Genomic DNA, 26,613 nt, shown 5'->3' with positions numbered 1-26,613 from the left:
AAGCTTAGGAGATTGAGACGATGGAGCAGGATGGGTTCAGTACATCTCTTTTGCGTATACATGCATACACTTTGGTACGTCGCGAAAGCTCCGCCTGCCCCCCCCCCCCCCTTTTCCACAAAAAAAGTGCTTTATTACTTTATCCGTATTGGATAATACGGATAAAACATCCTGTATTATATATTTAAGGATAGTCAGATATTTGTTTTTAATGCAAGCACTTTATTTGGGGGGGGGGGGGGGGAGTGTGGTGTATAAAACGGGAATGGGGGTTTAATAGCTATGCGAAATGTTATTCTCTAGGCAGGGAAAAGACTCGCATAGCCAAAGGGGAGAGGGAAGGAAAGATGTGGATTGGAGATGGGCTGAATAAAATATATTGGCAGTTACTAGGGGAAAGGGCCAATCAAATCATTTGTAGGGTAGAAGGAGGGGGGGGGGGGGGAGGGGCAAAGCGTTGCTAACACACGGCTAAAACATGGTTCAAAGTAAACGTTCAATAAAACGCAAAAGTGCCAACAATCGCTCAATCGCTGCCAACATGGCCATCGCTGGATGTCGTGAATTGATGGTTGGCAAACCGAAACTGAAACTTAGTTACCAATCTGTTCCCAAGATGCTTTGCTCGGCCTTACGATGCATGGGATCACTTTGGTTTTGCTAAAAGTCTATTGACGATCGTTGCGATCATAAAATACTACAATCGTATGCTCTGCTTCGGTCTGTTTTAAAAGTTCCGGAGGACGGAAATCCCTTTCCTGAAACCTCAACAATGAATTTCAGAACAAAGATGGCTGAAATGTGATTACTCTGATTCGTATCAATGATGTAGGGGCTCTACACTTTAAAAAAAATACGGTCATAAAAGCACTGTTAGGTTTTTTTTTCGGCTTGTCCATATTTTACACCCTATAAAGTTCTTTTCAGCACCCCATAGAATGGTTCTTTGTGAAATGCCTATAAGGGTTCTTTTAAGCTCATTTGTTTTAGGCGAAAATGTTCTACATCGCCCAGTTCCTTTTCTAGTGCGCCAGGGGGCGATAGTGCTTGAGGCAAAACCTTTTTTCACGAGCTGAAGGAATCCTTGTGGCGCCGAAGAACCTTTGAAGGATTTTTTTAGAGTGTGGGCTACGCTTAAAGGAACCATGAAACAATTTTGAAATAAAATTTTATCCACAGCAGGTCATAAAAGGGGTGAAAAGAAAACCAAAACACAAATATAGAGAACGAAAATAATTTTTCGGTATAAAAGTTTAGAAGAAAAGCGGACTATTTTCTATCTTTTTTTTCTTCGAAAGCTGTCTTTTCTCTGCGATGCACCCGTGGTGCCAAAACACGTCAGCGGAATCCACGTCGCCTATTGGATAGGACCCTGCCTCACCAGTACCGCGATCATAAACAGTGAATAGCCGGCGAACGTTTCTTAAACATTTCATTAAAGAATATTTTGATTCACATTTTGTAGCTTAATTAACAATGTGACGGAAATTGCCGAATTTTATAATGCTCGGAGCCATGCCCCACATATATCATGTGGTAAATGAAGCAAGAGAAAATCCCACTGCGCCTGCGCTGTCAACAGAGGAGCGTCGCCTGCTGAACGGGTTTGCTCTTGGCCGCACTTTTTTCACGGAGTAGCGTTTCGAGAGTCTTGTTTTTTGGTTGCTTGAGTAGTGTTTAAGGCCCGTTCACACATTTGCGTTCAGAGCAACCGCTACGCATACGAACGAATGCAACCGGTTGGAACGACGAGTTGCTATAGCAACGAAGCGCCAAACGACCGTTTTGTTCGTGTTCATTGGCAACGCAAACCACTAAAATAATCTGATGGGCTAGTGGGTTATACATAGTACACACTACAGCGCAAAGGACAAGGACAAGAACAAGACGTAGACAGGACAAGCGCAACGCAAAGAGTTGATTGGAGCCGGGCTGCTATCTGCTGAAAAACATGGCGTCGATGGGGATCGTCGACGTGGTCGGCGTGGTGGAAGTTCATCGTTCCGCGTACGGCGCTGTCCTTGACTGTGGATTCTCGTCATGTGCCGCGATGATAAATCAGCACGTCCTGCAAGGGAAGATAATTCATCCTTAAGCTGAGACTGCGGTGGAAGCTACGTCCTCAATGGACCAGTCATACATCCCTCCTTCGCCACGTGATCACGCTCCCACTCATACCCACAGGCTATGGTGCATAGCCTTTTCTATACTCAGAAAGCATGGCAGCTCGACGACGGAGCCATAAAGTGCCCAGTCGCAGATTTGGAGCGCGAGGATCTGGTCGCACATAACATTTCTCAGGGAGCCTCTAGCCAGCGCACAGTTTTTGCAGCGGCGAGGACCCGAAACATGGTTTTAAAACCCGACGAGAAAAGGGGGGGGGGGGGGGGGGATCAGAATTCGTTAGCGTTCAGGGAGAAGGACAGGAAGGCCGGGAAGGAGGAAGCAGGCAAAATGGTGGAGAGAGGGAATGTCTCCTCATCCTCTATCTAGCGATCCATCTGCTTCCTCCTCCTGAGCTTCCCTTTCCCTCCCGCTGAACTCATTAACCAGTCACCGACTATAGAACAACCAAGACATTAGACACAAGCAGCGATCGAGTTCGCACGCTTCAGTGAGAGTTCCGCTAGCTACTTACGTGCCGCAATGACGTACATAAAAGTGGTCTGCCCTGATGCCCGAGCCTGCAGGTGTAACTGCGTGAGATAATAGGAGCTTTCAATGCACCCGCGTGTATGAGAAGCACTTTCACAGTGCAGAGCTCCCGCGCGTGTGGTTTTGACACAGCCACGATCAACATGCCGGATGTAGATGTAGCTTCAGCTGTTCAAAGTCGCGTCATGTGTACCGGAGTGCAGAATGTAATATTGCCACGCGCGTCACGGTGCAAGCACGTGCGTGGCCGAATGGTTACCAAGCTTGACTGTCGCACGGAAGGTCTAGGTTTGATTCTAGTCAGCGGAATGTCCTTTAATTCATTCGTTCGGGAGATCGATCGCCGAGTAGTCTAGCGCATACCAGCTCGGAGCACGTGGAGCGAAAGCTCGCACTGCAGAACCCAGGATAATGGGCTCAATCCCCGCCCCTGCCTGTTTCGATCTGGATGAGCATCGTACCGGCGTGCGGTCGTGTATCACTATTGCGTGATGCTTGTCAAAGACCCCAGGCTAGCGGTTGCTCATCTACGGCTGAGACACCAGACGCCCACTGAGGCAGACTAACTTCCGGCTGTATAAACATACACACAACAATCTGCTTTACTTGAATTTATTCTTTCAACTTGACATTCTCGTAAAGTTGAGAAGATTCTCGTCTGATCTAGTTCCAAATGTTCTACGCGCCGTAAGTTCTGCGCCAAATGTTCTAGAAACCCACGCGGGTACATAAGGGACTCCGCATGCCAAGCGGAGTCAGTTTCGACCCAGCGCTCGATCCTAGTGTTTTGCCGACATCGACGCCTGCGACGCTAGTGCTTTTACAGCGGAGCTGTTAAGGGCCAGTTTCCCCAGGATCATGTCCCTTGCAAAGAAATGAAGACACCGAACTCTGGACACCTACCGCCATCTATGAGCGACGGCGGCCAGCCACGTATCTGGTCGCCGCCGCCGCTCATAGATGGCGGCAGCCTTTCCACTCTGGCTTGGCGAGTTGCGGCCGGCCATTACTTTCCATCGTACAGCTCCGCTGGTCTGCCTTCTTTACCAGAGTGGAAAGACTGTAAGTCTTTCTATCTTGTTTTTGGGCGCCAAGTTCGTCCCATTAAACGCTTAGTGTGCTTCAGTTTTCGTCGCCTCATCACTTGTCATTCGTGACAATATCTGCCAGCCAGATTCACCCGAAAAGTAGAAAAACCGACACTGTTTGCAAAAGTTTTTCGCGCTTCACTCGTAGTGTTGATTTCTTAACTTCACCACCTAAATGAATTCTCGATATAAACACGTTCAACTTCATTGTTCATTTTCAGGCTTTTGCAAAAAACACAGCGATAATTGCGAAAATGTATCGAGATATGTAGTGCACAAAAAAAGGAGAATTTTCAGAAACAACAAATGTTGCTGCTTATTCATTTTGTTTTGTAATTATTCACCAGATATGATGAAAGTAGAGCTAGACGAGGCGTCATACTCCACGAACATTTAAAAACGCCTTTACATACCCAGCATTTCAGAGGTACTAAAATGCAAGTCAAAGCTCATCAGCCACAGGGGAATGCTGAATACATTCACCTTATAAAGTTTCACGATGTATTTGCGTTTGTCTTTCAAGCGTCAAATGCGCGAGTGCACGAGGCCCGTGTCTCGACCCGCCCTTGGAAGCAAATGGCGGCGCAGCACTGCGATGAGCGGCCCAAGCGAAAGGCGGCGGAGCAGCCGCTCGTATAGCACGCATCTCGCGCGTTTCTACAACATTGGTTGGCGGTACTTGTAAATAACGGCTTTATCAAAGAGCTTTAGCACTTTATTTTCTTAAAGTGGAGAGCCGAAAGACAATCGAGAAAGAGGAAAGAAAAAAAAAGGTACGTGGAGCATATGAAACGAACTCTGCTTTTTTACGGACTATTGAGCGGCAGAAGAGAACTCTTGTCTTCAAAGATAACAAATCTCCAGCAATAGAAATGCGGGGAACGAAATATTTTTTTAATTATGAAAAGAGCGCCTAAATGAAGGAAAAAAAACAAAAGAAGAGGGCTGTCTTCTTGGCATTTTGTGAAGCCGAGCTAAATGCTTAGCAATTATACACTCCGTGAGACGCGACCGGTGCGCCGCCGCGCGGCCGTTACCGAAGTTAGCCAGTGCTAATCCCAGCGAAAATAGACCACTCCGCGTACATTGGCTCGGTTACGCTGGGTTGGCAGAATGAACTGCTGCGGCGTTAAGTATCCCAATCATTATGCGTCGTGTTAAAGGGGACCAAGTTCAAAAGTTTTTCAACTCGCCTATGTTTATCGGGACAGCGACAACAATGGACCCCGTGCCGTACGACACGCGAAATTCGGTCTCTCGATCATGGCTACCACCGGGTCGACAAGGTTGGCATATTCTACACTGCCGCTTTGCGCTCTGCGTTTGGTTTGGTACCAGTAACGTCTACATGTGTTATCGCCGATGGGACGAACTGAAATACCATCCCACGCTCGCGGGTATGCAGTGCTGATTTTGTTGGAGGAAAATCCTCCAAAGAAGTTTCGTCTCCATCGTACGTGTCAATGATATTTCATAACCAGTATGGCACGCAGTCTGTACATGATGAAGAAAGATTCGGACGGTACAAAAGGTGACGAGTATAAATCTAGTGAAAATTACAATGAAACTTGTAATTACTGGACCATCAACGTTTGAGTATGGCAGTTTATCTGGGGTGCTTCTGTTTTCGCCAGCCTCCTTTCAGACGTAGAAATCGCCTTTCTTCACATATGGGAATTCGTCTTCCCAGTATAGCAGTAAGCGACTGCAAAACAAAACGCCGGAATTGTTTTTGGTCAAAATAATGAAAAATAATTAGTATGTCCTAATAACAAAAAAATATAATTATAATTTTAGAAAGGTTAAGTAAAATATAGATTTTCCTTAAGTTCAAATTAAACGTATATATATGTATATATATATATATATATATACACGGTGAGAAGGTTTGACGTCAAACGAGAGTTGAGGAGTTCCAGGAAAGGCCTTTACTTTACCATTCACCAACGTTTCAAGCGGGGACCGCTTTTCTTCAGGGTGGGATGGTGTCACTTATTATATCTGGGCATGGGAACAGCCATACGATGCGGACGGCTAACGTTTTTCGCTGCTTCTGTGCGCAGTTGATGTTCAGCAAATGCCTCCTCCCAACAGTGGATTCAAGTTCTGCAGATCTACTCGCAAAACCTGCCACAGCGGTGGGTAAACTGCCAGTCATCAACAAGAACACGCCACTTCGTCTCCCACCGGATACGCCCACCATCCTGGCAAAAACGTTCGAGAGGCCAGCCTCATCATCAGCGACATCAGCAGCGCCACACGATAAGAGGGACCGGCCCATCGCCTTCGCTTTGACTGGGCATGGGAAAAACCATACGATGCGGACGGCTAACGTTTTTCGCTTCTTCTGTACGCAGGTTAGTAACATCGATTCTTTGTACAGTAAAAAATCAAGCGACGTTTTTCTTTTGGTGTTCCAATGCCCACGGGAGTTGTTCTCGATCGTCAGTCAGAGTATAGATGTTGTAAAATTGCCGATGCTATGCGGCGACTGATTACGTGTAACAAGCAGCTTGACGAAATGTGCAAACTGCTTCAAGATGGTCAGTCTAAACTACTAAAGGTTATAAATGAAATCAAAACAAATCAACAGCAGTTGGAAGACAAAATCACTGACATCTCTAACCGACTCCAGAATGTGGAAACGAAGACTAATGCTCTTGATAGACTGGATTGTGAAGTACGCACTAAACATCAGGTTCTAGAAGAAGTCAAAAAAGAAAATGCATTCTTGCGTGCTAGACTTGACGACCTCGGAGATCGGTCTCGGCGAGACAATCTAATCTTTCATGGCATAGATGACTCGCCCTCAGAGGCCTGGTCCCAACCTGAGCAAAAAGTACACTCGCTGCTTTCTAATGTCCCTGAGCTGAGCATGTCTGATGAGGTAATCACTCGCGCGCACCGACTTGGGACGTTTTCTCGAAATAATTGTCGACCAGTAATAGTAAAATTTGTGTCATCCAAAACTAAAGAGAGTATCATCTTAGAAAAAGCTGAACTAAAAACATGGAACGTCTCCGTCAATGAAGACTTCGCACCAGCCACACGTCATGCTCGCAAGAAGTTGTTTGATTTCGCAAAATGTCAGAGTCCCGATAGTATATTTAAAATAAGGTACAACAGGCTTCACCTAAACAAGAAGTGTTACGCCTACTGCAGTACGAGTGACGAAGTTTATGGAATTTCTAGTGCTACTAGTACTACTAATAGAGGTGCCGAGTCACTCCAACCTCAACACGTGCAAGAATCAGCAACGTCATAACAATCGTGCACTTTTCCAGTCAAAGATTGGACGGTAAAAAATGTTTCTGTTTCCTTTACAAATATCCGAAGCGTAATAAAGAAACGCGATGAATTGTGCTCCGCTCTTGATTCTGCTTCTGCCGACGTCATTGTGTTGACCGAAACGTGGCTGTCTAGTAAAATACGTAACGATGAATTTTTTTCTTTTTTTTTTGTGATAAGCAGTACAAAGTCTATCGGCATGATAGGGATTCGCGGACGGGCGGAGGCGTGCTAGTTGCAGTTGCTGATTACATTGAGTTATATCATATTAACTTAGCATCTAGCTTAGAAATTGTATGTGTACGTTTCCAACTAAGTCACAGAAACATTGTTGTCTGTGCATGTTACCGCCCACCTACCTTTACTACGAATTTTGTGGAGTTATTACATGAGACACTTAGCAGGATTGTATCGAGGTTTCCCAACTCGCAGCTATTTATTTTTGGCGATTTTAACTACCAAAATATTAACTGGTCCCAAGATATTCCTATTTGCGAGCCTTATTCTTCTGAAAGCAACGATTTCCTAAATCTCTGTGCAGATTTTAATCTTTCGCAATTATATAGTAACCGAGCCCACGAGAATTACGTCCTCAGCAGCCAACGTTCTTGATCTTAATTTAACTACGTCTAAGGACCTCGTAGAGCCGATCTCTTATCTTCCAGGTCTTAGTGACCATTTAGCCTTGCATTTTTTCCTGAAAATTTCCAAGAACAATTCTGCTGGGTGTGTCAAACACACCCGTGATTACGCCAGAGCCGACTTTGAATCCATAAACCGCGAGCTATGTACATTCATGGACTCTTATATGCAGAATTTTTCAGAGCGATCGGTTGAAGGCAATCGGTGTCTGCTCAAAGATAAAATTACTTAATTGATCAAAAACTACATTCCCTCTCGTGTTGTCAAATCAAACTCTAAATCACCTTGGTATGATACGACTTTAAAAAGGCTGTCTAATAAGAAAAAGCGCTTGTTTCGAACAGCTAAATCATCAATGTCTCCTGATCGCTGGGCCGCGTACAATTCGGCAGCTGAAGTATACAAATTGGCCGTCGATGAAACTAAAAATAACTTCTTCAGCATTAAATTACCTTCAATGCTCACTAACAACCCGAGGCAGTTTTGGAACTTAGTCAACCCTGCCTGACAAACATTTATTACAACTAAAAAATTCAGGCGGAGAGGTGATTTCCGGTGAAGATTGAGCTATGACTTTCAACGAATGTTTCATCAGTGTCTTTAGTGATCTCTTAAGTGCCAACCATCCCATACTACCATCTTCTGATTTTTTGACCAAGTTACCAATTTTGTTTGATCGACCCTTTATTGTTAAAATTATTGAAAACCTCAAGCTGTCGTCGGCATCAGGTGTCGACGAGATAAACGCGAACTTTCTAAAAAATGCCAAAATGTACTGCTCGATCATCTTGTCATCTTTGTTTCAACAATCACTTGATCATGGCGTCTTACCTAAAGACTGGAAAGTAGGGAAGATTGTTCCAATTCGCAAAGCTGGTGACCATTTCTCCCCTTTAAATTACAGGCCAATATCTCTTACTAGAGTACCCTGCAAAATTATGGAGCACATAATTTCGTCACAGCTCTCGCGTTTCCTGGAGTGCAATTCCTTCTTTAGCCCATTTCAACATGGATTCCGTAAATCTTTCTCATGCGATACTCATCTCTTGGTTTTCACCCACAACCTCCACTCGGCCCTAGACCGTGGATCTCAGACTGACTGCATCTTTCAGGACTTTGCAAAGGCTTTCGATAAGGTAACGCATAAACTACTACTATACAAACTTAGCCTACTCAGTATTGATTCATATATATTATCTTGGTTAGAGTGTTTCCTCACTAACAGATCGCGATTTGTAACTGTCAATAACAAAAACTCGTCATCGTTCCTCGTTGAGCCCGGTGTACCACAGGGTTCTGTCCTAGGCCCCTTCTTATTCTTAATATATATAAATGACCTACCTACTAGCATTTCCTCCTCCATAAGCGTATTTGCGGATGATTCCGTTGTTTACCGTGAAATTACTAATGACTCTGACGTACACATAATTCAATCTGATTTAAATGCAATTTTTTCCTGGTGTGATGCTTGGCAGATGAAACTAAACATTATGAAATGTAAGACAATGAGGATTTCCCGCAAAGCAGCACTCTGTCCTAACTACTTCCTATCAAATAACCTCCTTAAAAGCGTATCAACTTACAAATATCTAGCTGTTCATATCTCTTCTGACCTATCATGAAAAACTCACACCGAATATATTGTTAATAACAGTAACCGCATGCTTGGATATTTAAGACGCAACTTTTCTCTAGCTCCATCATCATTAAAACTTTATAAAACATTGGTGCGACCAAAGCTTGAATATGCAGGCTCGGTCTGGGATCCCGGTGCAGAAAGCCTCATATCAGCGCTTGAAGCCATCCAAAACCGGTCAGCACGTTTTATATTATCAAACTACCATCGTACGTCAAGCGTCACATCCATGAAAGCTAGTCTCTCACTGCCTCTTCTTTCCACTCGTCGCACTATCTCCCGTCTCTGTTTATTTCATAAAATTTGCTATGCCAATTCACTCTTGAAAGAGTAACTCATCAGTGCCCCCATCTACGTATCATCTCGCCTGGATCACTGCTGCAAAGTTGGTATACCCACTTCCATCTCAAACTCTTTTTTTCAAAACTTTCATCCCAAAAACATCTCGTGAATGGAACGGCCTTCCCTCACCCATTGCGTCCATTGGCGATTTTGTTCTCTTTAAAGAAGCACTAACAAGTTACTATTCATGATCTGTGCCGGACTGACCATTTTCAGCGTTTTTGTACTTCCGTTGCCAACCACTCTGTAATGCTTCGGCCCTGAGGGTATAATAAATAAAAAAATAAATAAATATGTGTCATAAATACATGGCGCACCATATATATATATATATATATATATATATATATATATATATATATATATTGTCTCTCTGTCGTTCCTGTTGTCCTTGTAGCTCGGGGGCTACAATAATATATATATATATATATATATATATATATATATATATATATATATATATATATATATATATATATATATATATATATATATATATACCTACATACACGGTGAGAAGGCTTAACGGGCCGGTTCGACGTTAAACGAGAGTTGAGGAGTTCCAGGAAAGGCCTTTACTTCACCATTCACCAACGTTTCAAGCGATGACCACTTTTCTTCAGGGTGAAATGGTGTCACTTATTATATGTGTCATATATACGTACCATATATATGTATATATATATGGCGCGCCACTCGCGTCACATCGTCGTCTTTCCTAACAATATATATATATATATATATGGTGCGATGTATTTATGACACATATTTATTAATTTTTTTATTTATTATACCGTGTTGTATATTCAATAACGTGGCTCTTGATTCTCGCAGATGATGATGATACCGTGTCTCTAAAAGCTCATAAACAAAGAATACTACATGTACACGGGGCGAGACAAACAGTGGGAGTATTTCTGGAGCACAAACGAGCACGTACCACGTGACACTAAGCGTCGTACCGCGTTCCACGCGGCGGCGTGTGTTTCTAGAACACCTCCGATTGGACACATTTCGTTTCTTGTGCATTAATAAGACAGGTGGGAAACGCCAGAAAGCTAAGGTGGAGTGGTGTAGAGGTTAGCACACCCGACCGGACATTGGGAGGCCCAGAGGTCAAATCCTGGCTCCGCCAATTTTTGGCTTTCGGCGGGTTCCTGAAAAACTTTGATTCTTTGATTCATTGGATTAAGTACGGTTCATTCATCTGCACATATTCGTTTATATATATATATATATATATATATCGACCAACACATTGTTTACAAACAAGCCCGCGTTTGCCCACCAGGCGAGGGCACTGCGCGCGCGCAGAAACCAGATTCGGCCTAGGTGAATCACCTGCGCATGCCCAGCGCCGACAGCAGCGCCACCGCAGCGGCGTGACGTCAGAAAGTTGAGTTGGTCTATATATATATATATATATATATATATATATATATATATATATTCCAACAAATATTTGCCCTTAAGGTGCAATCCCACCGTGCAGGACATTTTGGTGCTTTTTTGACGGCTTATAACTTTCGTTCTATGTAACTTAAAATTATAAAGTTAATGTCAAATTAAAGAGTTGTTTTTCGACAATTGTTTAATGTCTCAAAATTACGATTACTTTTAGATGTTAGTTAATAATTTATCTTTTAATAGACCGCAGTCTCTAATGTTGAAAAAATTATTTCTCGAGTTATAACGTCCCATTGTCCACGATAATTTACGTGAGAGTTTGGTTGCATGTAATAAATTAAAAAAGTATGCAACGAGTTGTACAGATAGTGTATATTTTAAAATAAAAAATAAAGTTTAAAATGGCATCATTTTAAGGCGCTATAAAAACGGAATCACGTTAACTAATCAAAATAACGAGAGATTAAATTATGAAGCATCCTTTAATATTACATTTTCCAGAACTTCCATACTGACATATTACACGTTAAAATGTTATAAGACCTCAAACTTTTCCCATTCAGTTACGGCAAATTGTAGTTTCTTAATATAAAGTACAGATGGCGACACGTGTTCAAGAACAGCTTGGTGTGCATCTTCCGTCGTGTGCCGCTTGGAACGCCACGTGAAAGACAGAAAAATCGCCAGATGTCACGGTGTCAGATGCCTGGATGCCCGCAGTGAGCGAGCCAGAGATATCAGAAACACAAGCGCGAGGCTGCGGGTGCACCACAGCTACTTTTACGCGCGTTCTACTGTGCGTCGGTACGCATTCCCGACGCGATCCAAATGAAATGGGCGTTATGAAATGCATTCTGCCATTTCAGATTCCGCCACGTATGCAAAAATATCTATAATGTTTTTATCACATGGAAACACCATTTTCGCAATCAAACTATGCTTGTCGGAATGTTATGTTTCAAAAACCACCTCGGTGGCTCTTAAGTGGCAATGATATTAAAACAAAACACAAAACATTAAGTCGTCTCAGCTCTCTGAGCCAACGCGCTGGCCCATAAATCTATATTTGTTGGGTTTAAATATCGGCCGAGGTGCCCGCAATCCGACGAAGGACAATCTGAGATTTCGGTTGCACGTCAAAAGATCTCCTATTGGTCAAAATAAACCCGGAATTTTTTTATTGGGGTGTGTTAAGTGATTTTTGTTGGTTTGTCTTGTGAAACCCTAAGATCTGAATATTTGCTTCGCTTTGCCTAAGTTCGGAACGCAGCCAACGCTACGGGCTGACAAAGCCACTGAAGCAGCGCCAAGAGTGCAAGGTCAAGCTGTTTGTTCTCTTTCTATGCCTATGCGGTCGGGCTAAACTAGAACAACTAAGTAAGTTACGCTTCATAGACATCTTGGTGCTTAAAATAATGGTTGTCAGTTATCTGAAGCTTTTAAAATCACAGGAAACGCCTTTCCGTCCTCCACAAATGTTCAAACAGTTCGTGACAACGCAAAGCAATATTACGCGAGCTGCCTGACACCGAAACTTTTGAATCATGACGATTGGCGGTTGCGTTTGATTGGTTACTAACCACCAAGATGGCGGCACCCAGAATAATTTTTGGGGAAAAAGTGCCGAGACTCTAAGCATAGCTCATTTGGTTTAGCACACAGGCTAAACCTAGGGTGCCTTCATGTGCGCTTTGCTTAGGGTGGAGACATCTCGCCATTTTGTCCCACACATTTATTTTTCTTTTTTGTTCAAAAGCGCGTGAAAGAGCGGGTCCCTGCACGCGTTTGTGGCGCTGACTGTGCTATGGCAACATTTTATTTTCGTCAATTTCTTTGTATTTTACCCGTGAGCGCGTGCTGTCGGCATCGGGTACTACAAAAGGTGGCATCACCCTTAACAGAAGGACATTGAGGCACCCTAGCTAAACCAAGTGCGGCGGGGGACCGTTGGCCGAGTGTGGTGTGGCACCGCAGATCAGAGCACGTGGAGAAATGCTCGAGCGCGAGCTCCGTTCAAAGCACGGAGCTCACGCTTCGGAACCCACCGTTGGCGGAACGTGTAGGGACTAAATCCCCTCGATGTGTTTGCCTTAGTTTTTCAAACAACCTCAAAGGTGCCAGTGCACGAAGCCCGTGTCTCAAGTGGCCCTTGGAGGCAAATGGCGGCGCAGCACTAGAATGACTGGCCCTTGAAAGCGAATAGCGGCGGAGCACCCGCTCGTGGCACGTGTCTTGCGCGTTTCCCCAACAATGGTTGGCGGTACTTGTAAAAAACGCCTTTATCAAGGGGCTTTAGCAGGGACGCTGGGTTCAGTCGCCCATCTGCATCCTAACGTCGTGCGATCGTGTACCACTTATACTGCGTAATGCACGTTAAAGACGCCGAGCGAACAGTTGAACTGCACGTTTTATAACCTTCAACGGGTAACAATGCCGCCCTACGAAACTGCTGCTCTCTAAAACACTAACGACTAGTTTTAAATGTGCCGTTACATTGCATTTTTAATGTGTGTTCGCTTGTTCACGTTCTCTGTTTTTTTTCTACATATTTGATTATTCGGCCATTACTTATGATGAACCAGACTATAGGTGTCGAAATTCTCGAAAAATATTATATATCTAAGAAAATGGCACGTGAACGCAACAGACAAAAAAAAAAAAAACACATAGGCGCACTTAATAAAAATAATTAAAATAATAGAATTGATTATAATTGTGTTTCTAAAGGTTTGAGCCTACCAAGAGCTATAAAAACGAACTCGATGCTTTGTATGGTGCGTTTGTTCACTGGAAGTATAGTTTAGGGAAGTATGCTCGCACTTGTATGTTCCGCTTCGCTCGCAGGGTAAAAACAAATAATTTACTGGTAATGTATTTAGTGAAACAAAGCTTATCTTCTGTATATTTGCAATACCCTCAGTCTTCGCGTGACTACACGCTTGTTTATCATAATTTATTTTTGTTTCCCACTGCAATTCAGTTCGTGTTCTTTTGTGTGCTACATGCATTAGCGACCAAGGTAACCCAGAAGCCTTCTATTTCGCGGATTGTAAAAAAGCCTATGCAACTTGCCACGTGTGCCACAATCAATACAAAATATTATAAGCTTCACATATGCCCGCTTGCCTGAGTAAACATTGTTGTTTGTCAAGAACAATTGTGATTCTATGAAATCACGTGGGAAAAAAACTCGTTCTAAGCACGCGACCGTCGGCATGCAGTGAATACTCATAATCGGCGCCGAGATGATTGGTAGCTGTCAGCAGGTGGAGTTTTTATATCAACCCAAGCTTAGAAAGTTTCCTTTTTTTTCTTGTAAGCAATGAGGAGAGGACTTGCACCAAATCTGAGGGTAATAAAGTACTATGAGCTTTCAAACATAATGGCCTGAGCAGTATATGTGTACAAGCTTTAGCCTTTGATGCACCCTTAACTTTCGATACACTCAACGCTAGTGCAAAATGTAGGGCTGTTTCATTCTTGGGTTCTTACACTACATTTTATACAATGTCAAACTGTACCCGTTTGCATCTTTTTTTCATTTTTGCACACCACTACTTGCGCGCATAAATCACCAAATCACCAAATTAAGACTGGTACAGGATGCTACAAAAAAAATACAGTTTTTTTTTTACCTCGAAAATAAACTACGCATCGTTTAACTCTCATTTTCCGCCAAAAGGTAGCGCTAGCTTACTACCAGATGCCAAAGTTTCATCCCAAACGGACACCTTATTCAAAAGTTATAAGTGATTTTCTGAAAATTTCAATGGGAAAATGAAGCCCATTTTTGCCCGTTTTCGGTTTCTGGTGCCATAGAGCCGCATGTATTCGAAAGCTCCGCCGGCCGCCATTTTCCCAATGAACGTTTCAGAAAATAACTTAAATTTTGAATAAAGTATCGGATCGGGCTGAACTTTGACATCTGGTTGTGACCTCTAGCGCTGCCTTCGGGCGGAAAATGAGCGTTCGGCGATGCCTAGTTTATTCTTGCGGTAAAAAAACAGACTCTGTAATTTTTTTTTTAACATCCTGTACTATGCTTAAACTGGAAAAGCTATCCACAGACCAAGAATATTTGCCTGGCCAGTCATTGCATTTATCACTGAATTCCTTATTTATTATAATAACGAATTAATGATAATTAATTATCATTTATTGCTGTGAGTTAATTTTTAACCTCGGAATTTTTTTTTATTGTGACTCCCACACCAGCCTACTTTGGGTTTACCAAACTCAACATCCAAACCTGAGTGTCATTTTTTTGTGTTTTTCAGTCTCGTGGTTTTGGTCAAAATGAACACCCAGCTACCTAAATGAGACACCTAACCACACAAAAATAGTTTTTTTTTTTTTTTTAATTTTTCAGGTGATACTCGCGTACATCCGGGACATTCCTTAGGCTAGAATTTTGGACACTCAAGCCTATTCCGTCAGCTCGTTTTCCTAGAAATCCACAAAGAGCCAAACACGTGCACGACAAAAGCACCGGCCCGTCATGTTGCCGCCCGCCGAGCCGAGAAAGCAACGCTCAGTCACGGACTTCTAGAAAGAAGATTTGCGTTCATTCTTTCACCAGGCGTAACTTTCGCCCTGTTTTCTTGTTCTCGAAAGTGCCAGTTCATCCTCGCCCCGAGCGCGCGACGCTCGAACCTTCTTTGCCGAACTTTCGAGATGGTGACGCACTGTAGATAAGTAGCTGCCGGCGACCCCGTCGAGTCGCTCTTGCTCTGTCGCACTGCCGAATCGCCGCCTGCTTTTCTGCTACCTCGACGCTCTTTCCTTACTTTTTTTTTTTGTTTGGCACAAGTTCGCCGATTAAGCCTTTATTTTTTAGTTCACTATTCGTCCTCTTGTCACCTTCATTCGTGTCAACATAAATCTGATCATATTGAAATATGTGTAATTAGCCTCTGAAATCTCCGGTAACAGCGCACAGGCAATTTTATATATTCCAGCGCGTCGGTGGTTTGGTTGTGCATGTGTCTCGCCATTTGGCTCAGGACGATTTCCGCGTTTTGTTCTGCCCACACTTGCTGAAGACGTGAGCTCGGAGCGTAGCACCCTTGCACGAGAACGGGCGCAGACGTGCGCGTTCCAAAGAAAGCTCGTGCAGAAAAAAACAAGCAAGGGACCAGGGAAGTCAAATTCAGGATATAGAAAAATATCCCACTGTATCGAAGGCGCCACCACACACGATTTCTCGCCTTGATGTACAGGCCTGATAGGCGATCCCACCGCCATCTGTTGGTTCAGAATCACACTAACCAAGGGTGGGGTTGCACCTTAAAGGGGCCCTGCAAGGACTTTTTACTGGTTTTTAATTTGCGCCGAACCTGAGCGCACTGGACGTAGTAACTTAGTGACATTTATATTTTCTCGATATTCGCTTTATTTTAAAAGTTATAGGCAAATTAGAATTACAAAAATAAGCAAAAAATAACCTCCCCTATGACGTCCTTGGTTGCTTGAGCGGCCGTGAATTAGAGGAGGGGTAAAGCGCGATCCAAACCAACGCTTCTTTTTGCGCCTGTAGGTCGTGCGGCTGCGGATGTGACGTATTTTCGTGACGTCGCGCCGCTTCTTCGCTCCTTCCGGGCGCGCACAAGAAAGTTGGTTGATTTCAACTTCTTCCTCAACGCGCACAAAAAAGCGCGGTGACGTATAGGGCGCTCCTGTGTCCCGGCCAATCGGTGGAGGGCAAGCTAGTTCCGGCTCCACGTTTCTCGCCGTCTGGCTGCCCTCTCCCCCCCCCCCCCCCCCTTTTATTCTCTTCCAACATGACAACGCGATCTCTCTCTCTCTCCCTTTCTCTCGCCGTCTGGCCGGCCAGTCTGTCGCAGTTGCACCTTGCTTGCGCGCTCGTGCCTGCGTGCACGCTCGTCCGAAGTTTCGCCCGTCCAAACCAAAGCGCACGGTTCTGACTCAGAAAGCGCGCCCGGAAACAGCAAAATCGCCACGAAATGCGTCACATCCGCAGCCGCACGACCTACAGGCGCAAAAAGAAGCGTTGGTTTGGATCGCGCTGTAGTGGGCTCATCGCGAGCGCTCACGGCTGCCGCACTCCGTGTCGACAGCGCGAGAGGGCGCCACTAACTCATGTTCTGGATAGGCTGTATGCGACGGGCAGCCAGAGCGGCTCTCATTGCATTTGCTGCGCGATTAAAGACTAATTCGGCATGACAATTCATTGGCCACAAACGACAGCAAACACGGGGTAAAGATCAGTTCAGAATGGGAGCCACTTCGCGCTGCCATAGCGCGAAACGGCCAAACCGCAAGGCAAAACTTATCGCCGAAGGCTTTCGGAACGCTCGGAGCCGGTAGGATCCTCCAGTCCATAAACGACCGCAGCGCCGCCGCGTACATCCGGGACCTTTCCGTGTCGGCGGCTGATCCCACTACTCTTTTCTAGTATGCGTCGCCTTTTCGACCGCTTGGTGGCGAGTATGTCGACGGGTCATTTCTTGTTTCCGTACTTTATAAACTGCATTCGTTTCTTTTCGGATCTAAAATACTAAATAAAAACTACTTTTATAAATAATTGAAACAGTTCGCGCCGCTTATATTTCGTATTTCGACTAAAATGAAGCTTTTAGCGGCTCTGACCAGTAGTAAGCCCAGGACCTAAGACGTCACATTTTGCGCGCTTTCGGTACCGCGGGTCGCCCCCGTCGGCGAAGGAGGTTTCCGCCTCGTCCGGTTAAAATATGACGCACTAATATTTAGTTACTCTCTCCGTGCCCGCGGGCTTGCCCGAACCCCAAGAAGCGTGGAAACCGCAAAAAAGGTAGACGCTTAAAGGGGCCCTGCAATCATATTTAAGCATCTACCTTTTTTGCGGTTTCCACGTCTCTTGGGGTTCGGGCAAGCCAGCGGGCACGGAGAGAGTAACTAAATATCATTGCGTCATATTTTAACCGGACGACGCGGAAACCTCCTCCACCGACGAGGGCGACCTACGGTACCGAAAGCGCGCAAAATGTGACGCCTTTGGTCCTGCGCTTGCCACTGGTCAAAGCCGCTAAGAGCTTTTTTTTAGTCGAGATACAAAATAAAAGTGTCGCGAACCGTTTCAATTATGTATGCAAGTAGTTTTTGTTCTTTTTGTTCACTATTTTAGATCAGAAAAGAAACAAATGCAGTTTAGAAAGTACGGAAAGGAGAAATGACCCGTCGACATACCCGCCACTAAGGGGCGAAAAAAAACGGCGCATACTAGAAAAGGCTAGTGGGATGAGGCTACGACGAAGAAAGGTCCCGGATGTACGCGGCGGCGCTGTGGTCGTATACCGGCTCAAGAATCCGACCGGTTCCGAGCGTTCCGAAGGCCTTCGGCGCGGGCCCTGCTGGCGAATTGGCCATTTGGCGGTGCGTCAGCGCGAAGTGGCTCCAGTTCTAAACTGATCTTTACCGCGTGTTTGCTGTCGTTTGTGGCCAATGAAGTGTTATGCCGAATTAGTGATTAGTCGCGCAGCAAATTCAATGCGAGCTGCCCTGGCTGCCCGCTTCATACAGCGTATCCAACACGTGCTTTAGTGGCGCCCTCTCGAGCCGTTGACACGGAGTGCGGCAGCTCTGTGCACTCGATGAGCTCACTACTCCTCCTCTAGTTCAAGGCCACTAAAGCCAGGACCTACGACGTCATGAAGGAGGTTATTTTTTGCTTGTTTTTGTAATTCTTATTTGCCTATAACTTTTAAAATAAAGCGAAATTTGAGAAAAGAAAAGTTGGATTAAGTTACTACGTTCAGTACGCTCAGGTTCAGTGCAAATTAAAAACCAGTCAAAAAGTCATTGCAGGGCCCCTTTAAATATGATTGCAGGGCCCTTTTAAGGAGATGGTCTTCCGAATCGAGGAGAGTCGCCAAAAAGTTGTGTAACGGATATGTTTCGAGCCTGGTAGGCTCTGCGTCAGTCCAAACAAATTCAGTTCATTTCAGAAAGCGTTTATTGGCCTTTTGGGGAGGGAGAGTGGGGCTGAGATCGGTGGCTTACAAGCCTGGATCTATGGCCAAGGGAAGGGGTTGAGGGGGGTTATAGATAGGCGGTCAGCCCCGCATCGTGGATAAAATCCACCAGCGTGGTCATAACCGCCCGACGTTTGTCGGGAGGGCCCTGAGGATGGACCCATTCCTCAATGCTGAAGACGTCTGGTGGTATGTGTTTTCGACGAATCTCTTCCAGATCCGGGCAGTCCCAGAGTAAGTGGTTTGGTCGGCAAGAAGGCTGGGGTCTTGACAGAAGCTGCAATGGGGTGATGTGGGTGGCGTGGTCCAATGCGTCCTGCGTGCCGGTGTACATGTGGTGTTTGTGATTATCCTCCGGAGTAACACCGTTGATCCCCTGCCCATTCCGCTCGGGAGCGGATTCACGCAGGGGGTCAGGGCTGCCCTCAGAGTCTGTCTTGAGGCTTCTTTAACAAGTTGTTTTGCCTCCTCAGGGTCGTAGTCGGGGTCTTCGCCATCGTCACCAAGCTCAGGCGGGAGCGAGTACCCGTGTTCTTGTAGGTGACTTGGCACACTACTTGGCTCGCGGGGGAAATCCGAATGCGCGCGGGCCATGCAGTGAGCTTGAATGTTGCCCTGAATGTCTGCGTGCGCAGGTATCCAGGACACATTGATGGTTGTACCGGCTGCAAGTAGGTCGGAGGCCATCCGTCGAATTGCCTTACCAGGATTTGCGACACCCATATGGGTGTCGCAAATCCTGGTTGAGCTGGTGGCTGGGCTAAGGACTGGCGTAGAACTGCAGCAAATGTGGCTGCAAATTTGTCGACCATGATCGACTTGGGCGCGCTGGGTTGGGTTGCGGAGCTTCGAAAGGACACGTCCCTCCTAGTCCGCGGTCAAGCGCGCGCTCCGCCAGTCCAAACAAGAACACTTCGTTTTCCTTTTGCCTTTTCTTCCAATCAAAGAAAAACGGCCGAAAAAAAAAAGTAATTGGGAAAATGCTTACCGTTTATCGGGTATCCACTCAACTAAATTCTAGCTTAAAAGTTTAATATATCCCGATAAAGAAGCAGTAAATAGTATTGAAGTAATTAAATATAATATTATTAACACCATTGTTATCACAAAACCAGTTTTTGGGACATGTGGTTGGACATAAGCCTGGTGTCATGTGAATCCAATGAGAGCAATAAGCATTTGCTCGTGTCACATTAAACGATGAAGCGAGGAAAAAAGAGCAACAGTGCGGCACCGATTAAAGATCTCAATTAAATGTCCATAAAAAAAGACGGCAACGACCCTTTCGAACTGTTAAGGCCCTTCGGTTCTAAAGTATTAAATTTATAAATAAATTCAGATTCTTTATTTTTTTCGATCTCTGGTATAATAAAATTAAGATCAGAAGGTCCGTTATGTCCTGCGGAGTTTAAGTGACGAGAAACTGATCCGGCAACGTGTTTACGTACGTGACTTTTACGTAGATTCATGCGTTTTCTTATGCTTGTTTTAGTTTCTCCTATGTATTGAATTAGACTTTTTTTTTTACATTGAATCAAATAAATAAGATTTTCCGAATTACATTCAAAGGTACCATTTATTTTCCAAGTAAAGTTATTTGCTCTGCTACGAACAGAGTTAGCTATAATTATATCCACACATAAACTGCGTTGGTTATTATTGCATTTTATGCGACCAAGAGGGACCAGGCGACGTCCGATGGAGTTTCGGGACTGCCTAAAAAAATCCAATAAATTACGTGGTCTCTTAAACGCTATATCAGGTGGTCGAGGGATAACAGCCTTTAAAGCAGTGTCCACGAGTAAAATATTCATATGTCGTCTAAGAATATTGTTTATGTTTGGAAGTTTTGACTGGTAAGGTAAGATTACACGTAATTCATGGTTATTTCTTTTCGGTCGCTCTACTAAACACGCGTTCCGAGAGATCGCTCGACTTTTTTATATCGAATTATTTATCAACGGCAAGGACTATCCACGGTTAATGAAATCCTCTTCGAGTGCTCTAGCTTTTATATCAAAATCCTTATCTTCTGAACATAAGCGTCTTAATCGTAGCATTTGGTTGTATCATATACCTTTTTTGTTTTGTACTGGATGATAGCTTTTATAATGTAGAAATTGACGTCTATCTGTTGGTTTTCGATATAAGGTTGTTTTCAAACCATTTTCAGTAGAGCTTATCTTAATATCTAGAAACTCTATTTCTGTCTCGGAGTATTTATATGTAAATTTAATATATGGATTAAATTTTTTTGCAAAAGTAATAAACTCAAAGAGTTTATCTTCCCCATCATTCCAAATTATAAATATGTCGTCGAGGAAACGTTTATAAAAAAGGGGTTTATGCGGGAAGGAGTTAAGTAGCCGCTGCTCTAAAGACATCATATATATATTCATAGGAGGGAGAGAAACGTGATACCATTGCTGCGCCATGTATTTGTAAATAGTGCTCATTCATAAATGTGAAGGTATTAAGCTCTAAAGCTAAGTGCATAAAAATATTTAAGACGCTTTTACTAACAGTGTGGTCGTTTTCATTAACAATATTCAGAACTGCTTGGATACCTTCATCATGCGGTATATTAGTGTAAAGAGACACTACGTCCAATATAACCAGCAAGGTACTATTAGCCCTCAAATCGATTTGGATGTCATTAATCAAATTGAGAAAATGGGAGGAGTCTTTTACGTAGGACGGGGCACCGGCTTGAGTACTTTTAATTTGTTTTTCAATAAAGTCTGAAATGTTCTCTGTATTTGTACCTATTCCAGAAATAATTGGTCTACGTGTGTGATTTTGCTTGTGTACTTTCATTAACATATAGAACTGTCCTGGTCTCGGATTTTCTTGAATGAGATACCTAGAAATGTTTTTCTCTATTTTAATATTATCTAATAGGTAGTTTAATTGGTTTTTATTGTCTCTCGAAACTTAAGTGTTGAATCCTAACCTAGTTTTTATAGAACTTAGTGTCGTTCAGTTGTTTACTTGCTTCCGACACATAGTCGGCTGTGTTAACTATACATATACCTTCACCTTTGTCAGTCTGGGCTGTTATGTTATATCTGTTATCAGTGAGGTTTTTTAAGCATTGTCGATCTTTATAAGTTAGATTATTTGTAAGTGGTCTTTGTTTTTATAAGCCGATAAAACATCTTTCTGAACCATTTCTATGTATTTTATAACATTAACATCTTGTTTATTCAACGGTGGAATCCAATAGGATTTGTGTTTATATAAAGGCTCTTGATAAGGAGCTCCTCTGAAAAATCCTTACACTGCAATTGCCGTGCAAATTCATTTAATCCTTTGCGCAAGTCGAAATCATCACTATTGTTGCGAGGAGTCGGGCAAAACTTTAATCCCTTGTTGAGAACTAACTCTTCGTGTTTAGAAATAACATAGGAAGAATAATTGAATATTTCGGACTTTTCTCCACCCATGTCTGTAGAATGTTCTCAGTTACATGTGTTAGCACGCTGTGTTCTATTAATTAGGCGTGAAAAAAAGTTCTTCCATTTTTCTATTAGGGGCGAGAAAAAAATCCAAGAGCACATTAGCTCTAAGCGCCTTACGTCGTTTAGTATTAGTTACTTCTCGCTCCTTTTTGTGTATGTAATGCTGCAATTCTTTTAATATTATTGAGGGCAAACCAGGGGAAGTTTTTAAAATAATATCTATCTGGGACTCTAAAGCACGAATGTTTTCGATTTACTGCTGTATGGTACTGTTCAGTAAAAACGTTCTTAAATTAAAAATGGCGCAATCCCATGTTTGTACATTGACATGGGACAACTGAATGGTTGGAGCTGTATATGCGTTATAAAAACCCTTTGGAACCTTTTTTGTGTGTGGCAGTTTTGCAAAAAATATGTTATAGGATTAAAATCGAATTAATTTATCAAAACAAACGCGAAGATTAAAAAAGGGTTGGAGAAAAGACTGTGGGAGTCAATTTGAATCCGACGAACGTCGACGCTTATTTTGTGGGGCGCGTCGAAAACGACCCGCTAAGGGATTTCTATTTCGTACGGAGCCATAGCTCACACTTTGCCGTGAAAGTTGTGGGAATGACACCGGCAACGATAATAGAACAGGATCTGAAGACGTGCCCACCGAAAGAGGAACATCCCCTGATACCTGCCCACTAGGTACCCTCTTTCTTTGGGCAACATCTTCAAAGTCAGGGGACCTATGTATAAAAGGACACTTGCAAAGCAAGTGGGTAACAAAAAATCTTTAAAATGGATGGCCAATTCAGCTATACCCTCCCTACTGAGGTGTAACCCATCGAAAGAGAAAAAACGATGAGTGTCTGGTGTGAGATTGATTTTTCCTGCGCTGTCACCGTCAAGCATGGTTCACCAACTCGCCCAAGCTTCCATCCTATCAAGCTACATCTTCGTAAATAAAAGAAAACTCCCTCAGAAAGAAGTTTAATTCAAAGATTTTTTCGTTAATCCATCGGATATAGCCTGGTCCACGGGGCCTAAAATTATCCTCCAACCGGGGAGGAACGCTAGAGATAATTATAGTCACGTCCGGTCGTTTTTGCCGAATGTGTAAAATAAGATTATTAAATAAAATGGCGCACTGGAAAGGCGGTAAGCGGCAAATATCATTTGACCCGATTTGTAAAAAAATAGAATTGAAGTGACGGAGGAGACTGTCTACGATAGAAAAAAAAATCCGAAATTACACCATCAGACTTCGAAACTACCGTCGGGCCACTATCGTTAAAAATAACAAGAGTGTGCAAATACTTAGTAATGGAGGTTCCCACATGGAAACCCTCTCCAGGCCTAGGAAGGCAGGGCACGTCCCGAGGCCATGATCAAAGGAACAACACCTGGGATAAAAAAAAGGCACTCGAGAGAAATAAATAAAAAAAAGAAATGTGCCTTTAAGGAGATGGTCTTCCGAATCGCGGAGAGAGTCGCCAAAAAGTTGTGTAAAGGAAACGCTTCGAGCCTGGTAGGCTCTTCGTCATTCATTCATTCATTCATTTAATGATCAGAAAAAAACAGAGAAATTAACCGAGGTCCAAACGCTTCGTTTTCCTTGTCTTTCAATCAAAGAAAAAATGGCCGAAAAGAAGAAGTAATTGGAAAAATGCTTACCGTTTATCGGGTATCCACTCAAATAAATTCTCGCTTAAAAGTTTAATATATCCCGATAAAAAAAGCAGTAAATAGTATTGAAGTAATTAAATATAATATTATTAACGCCATTGTTATCACAAAACCAGTTATTGGGACATCTGGTTGGACATAAGCCAACTATACCTGGTGTCATGTGAAGCCAATGAGAGGCGGGGGATTCAACCGCTGTTTATTTATACCCTTTCCCTCATAGATGGCGCAGAATTTTTGCGGAACAAACCAGTTGCATGCTCGCAGCTGCGGGCATGCAACTGGCTGTTCGCCGTCCGATCTCGAGCTAGATCTTCGCTCTGCGTCCGCCGCTGCAGGAAGCGGCCAACGGGCGGCGCGAGATACGAGCCAGCATAGACGTAAGTTATAGTGGCTTTCATAACGTAGAATAAGCTCTGATTTCCGACTGGATTCGAAGCTCCAACCACGTTCGAATTTATCGAAAGTTCAGAGTGCGGCGGTGCGGCCATTCGGACCACCACATTTGGCACCAAAGCCGATTTGCAAAAAAAAAGAAAAAAGTTTATTTTGGAGCTTAATTTAAAGCTAGAAAAAAAAAAAGAAAAAAAAAAGAAATAAAGTCGCAGTTTTGCACTTCCTATGTCATATATCGGCATGCTCTTCGTCTGAATACTGGTTTGCAAACCCGCTCCCAGGTTGTGTGGAGTAAAGCCCATCTATCGTGGGACAAGTGGCGCCAATCATTTTTTTGGAAATGCTCGAGACACGCGCCGCGCGCCACTTCTGGGAAGAACTAGATCCACAAAATGAGCTGCGCTTAGAGTATCGGCACTCTGTTCTCCAAAATTCTTGTGGGCGCCGACATTTTGGTGAATGTGCAGAGTAGACGCAAGTGCCGATCGTCATGAGTGAAAAGTGCGACTTCCTCAGCATTAGTCGCGATGTTAGGGAGCTCACGTATTTTTGTTTTGCTTACGTTACGTTAAGAAAAGTCACCGGAAAATGTGTGCTTCGTACTAAGCGTGGCTACCAAGTTAAGGAGATAGCCTGGCACGCGACATTCGAGACACGAATGTTTGGGTGACTTAGACGTAACGTAACAAAACGGTTCTGTGTGAAAAGTTGAACCGAGCTCGATTCCTTACGTTACGTTACGACGAGCCTTGTGTCCTTGGCTGCCATGGTAACTCAGAGTCCTAGCTCGTCGTCCCCGAAACATTCGTGTCTCGATTGTCGCGTGACAGGCTATCTCCTTGAATTGGTAGCCGCGCTTAATATGAAGCACAGATTTCCCAGTAACTTTTCGTAAGGTAACGTAACGAAATGGGTCTGTGTGAACGAGCCTTGAAGCGTAGCTTGTTTAGTGGCACTATATATGGAGGAACATGGCGTCTGAAATCTAGCTCAGTGCTGCGCTGTTCCGCCATGATCTTCCCTAGTGCCACTAAATAGGCTACGGTTGAGGGTAACGACACTTGTCCATATTGTGGCTTAAAATCATGGCTGCCAGGTATCTAAAAATTGATCTGCAATCACAGGAAACGCTTTTATGTCCTTCACAAATGTTTAAACGCTTCGCGACAGCGCAAAGCAATATTAAATGAGCCTCCTAACACCGAATCAAATGTCGAGGAAGTCTCACTTTTGAATCATGACGATCGGCAGTTGCGTCTGCTCTGTAGAAGCACCAAGATGGCGGCGCCCACAGAAATCTTGGGGAACAGAGTGTCGACCCTAAGCATAGCTCCTTTAGTGGCGAGGTCCACACTTCTGCGCGGCGAGGTCAACACTTCTGCACGTCCAGGGGTGTGAACCCCGTCAACAAGAAGCGACCGTTTCCCACCCGTGAACTGTACCAAGGAGTTCTCTGTCCAAGCAAGTGGCGCGGCTCTACTACTCGTCCACAATGGCGCGCCCAGTGCACAGCAGCTGACAAGATTGGCAACGGGTATGGCAAGGAAGGACACTTTCCGTCTGTCTGCCTGTCAGCGAAAAAGAACCACTCAAATACACAAAGCCATGTTGCACTCGAGTTATCCTCGTAAATTCCATAAGTTGAAGGCGCTGCCGGCAAGTGCAGACTAAATTCATTTGATAAAATTCACCCTTAAGAGTACCGCCAACCATTGTTGTGGAAACGCGCAAGACACGTGCGAGGAGCGGGAGCTCCGCTGCCATTCGCTTCCAAGGGCCGCTCATTTCAGTACTGTGCCGACAACTCCTTCGAAGGGCCGCTCGAGACACGGGCCTCGTGCACTGGCGCATTTGACATCACTTGCAAGACAAACGCAAACACATCGAAGGGCTTTAGTCCAGACAGATAAAGAGGGATCGGTGGCCAAGTGTAATAAAAAAAAAAAGGATCGGTGGCCGAGTAGGCTAGAGGACACCAGCTCGGAGCACGTGGAGCGAAAGCTCGCGCTGTATAACATAGGGATCCTGGGTTCAATCCCCACCCCTGCCCGTTT

At 44.0% G+C, this 26,613-nt stretch overlaps 1 pseudogene; it reads left to right on the top strand.

The window, feature by feature from the left end:
- The first annotated feature begins 5,791 nt into the window (after positions 1 to 5,791).
- LOC120838302 lies at positions 5,792 to 7,008 on the top strand (annotated as a pseudogene).
- Positions 7,009 to 26,613: the final 19,605 nt, after the last annotated feature.

This window comes from Ixodes scapularis, unplaced genomic scaffold (assembly GCF_016920785.2).
Source record: "Ixodes scapularis isolate PalLabHiFi unplaced genomic scaffold, ASM1692078v2 PGA_scaffold2__306_contigs__length_199485367, whole genome shotgun sequence".
Lineage (NCBI taxonomy): Eukaryota > Metazoa > Arthropoda > Arachnida > Ixodida > Ixodidae > Ixodes > Ixodes scapularis.
The sequence above is the reverse complement of the archived record's forward strand: the minus strand, read 5'-3'. Positions and strand labels throughout refer to the sequence as shown.